The 1,691-nt window shown below is 43.7% G+C and overlaps 1 protein-coding gene across 3 annotated transcripts in view; it reads right to left on the bottom strand.

Annotated features, from left to right (window-relative positions):
* LOC108294466 (zinc finger protein 680) overlaps positions 1 to 1,691 on the bottom strand; it is an 81,006-nt gene that overhangs the window by 66,254 nt on the left and 13,061 nt on the right. The window lies entirely within an intron of this gene.

Below are 1,691 nucleotides of genomic sequence, written 5' to 3'. Positions count from 1 at the left end.
CCCTCATCTCTGCCCAGGAGGTAATTTACAGAATCCACTAGCCCTTGAAATGTCCAAAACCTTTTCATCCCCATCCCCGCCCCTCACCCCCACTCCCAAGGTGGTTTTTCGGGTATAAAAAATCGTGGCACCCTCCTTTTGCCACCACAGGTTGGAGAGACGTGAGTCCTCTGTGGTCGCCGGCATAATAAATGACCCTGCAATCTGGCATACTTTTGTCTTGTGGTAACTTTTTACACTCGGTCCAATACAACAATAGGAGGGTAAAAAAGAAAACAAATAATAACAACTCTTCTGTTCATAAATATCCCTTCAGGTGATGGTATCAAAAGTCAAAATATAAAGTGGCCAAAATAAAGGCCGAGTACTTTTGCACACATCTATACACTGTACCAACCATATCATGCTTCATTTATCCAATTGCCAGTCTAGACTAACAGTTCCTGCGTGGTAGGAACCCTGACTGCTCCAACTCTTTTCTCATGGCCATATAAAATAGAAGCAATGAGTTTATCTATTTGAGTCCCCAGACCCTTTCCTTTTTTTTCACCCAAGTACCAGGAAACTTGAACTCTCATCTGGGTACAAACCAAAGACGTCTCTCATGTGAGGGGAGGAATAAATGCAAAATGACTCATTTCTCTTATACTGAGACAGAAGCAGAATTAACCACTCTTGTGAGCCTGACATTGTTCTGCTCTGGACAACCTCAAATGTCTCAAAGATGCCTCGATGATGGTGAGAGGGTTCCCAGTAACCCTGGGCTGATGACTCAGCATGATCCTATGTAAAAAATGAAACTGCCCTGGTGGAGCTCCAGAATTTGGATGACCTTGTCCTGATGAGTTAGTTCTTGGGTTAAGAGGAAGACAAGAATACTCTACTCCAGTATCACATGGTACAGGTATAGCTGTGGTCATAGATTTGGATACTCTGTGGACTTGATCTCTCACTCCTAAGATGCTTGTTTACACTTATGGATTCTCCCATGAGCTTCTATGTACACCTGGTGTCTCTCACATAACTGTAGGTCACTGAACAAGATCTGAAAAGCTCAAGAAGCCACAATCTCAAAAGGGAACTTTAAGATGTCTATGTTGACATCTCACAATGCAGAAAATGCCTCCTGTTGGTTTTCCATACATTCTCAATCCAAAGTCTGGCCCTGTCTTGTAAATCTCAGGCAGAGGCTAGACCTTACGTGCAGATTCTAGGTGGGATCAAACTAGCTCTGTATTCTTGGGTGTCACAGCAAGTAGGGTAAAACCAAAGGAGAGATTCCCTCATAGAGGCTACTCTAGCACATTCTAAATGATATGCCTACCAAAAAAAAAAAAATGTGCCAGGCACGGTGGCTCATGCCTGTAATCCCAGCACTTTGGGAGGCCGAAGCAGGCAGATCATCTGAAGTCTGGCGTTTGAGACCAGCCTGGCCAGCATGGTGAAACCCCATCACTACTTAAAAAATACAAAAATCAGCTGGGTGTGGTGGCAGGCACCTGTAATCCCAGCTACTTGGGAAACTGAGGCAGGACAATCACTTGAACCCGGGAGGCAGAGGTTGCAGTGAGTTGAGATCGCACCATTGCACTCCAGCCTGGGCAACAGAGTTAGACTCCCTCTCAAAAAAAAAAAAAAAAAAAAAAAAAAAAAAACAAACTGATTACTAATTGGCTATACATTGTTAAGCT

The sequence above is a fragment of the Cebus imitator genome, unplaced genomic scaffold, assembly GCF_001604975.1.
Source record: "Cebus imitator isolate Cc_AM_T3 unplaced genomic scaffold, Cebus_imitator-1.0 Scaffold581, whole genome shotgun sequence".
NCBI classification, from domain to species: domain Eukaryota; kingdom Metazoa; phylum Chordata; class Mammalia; order Primates; family Cebidae; genus Cebus; species Cebus imitator.
Note: the sequence above shows the minus strand (reverse complement) of the source record. Positions and strands in the feature narration are given on the sequence as shown.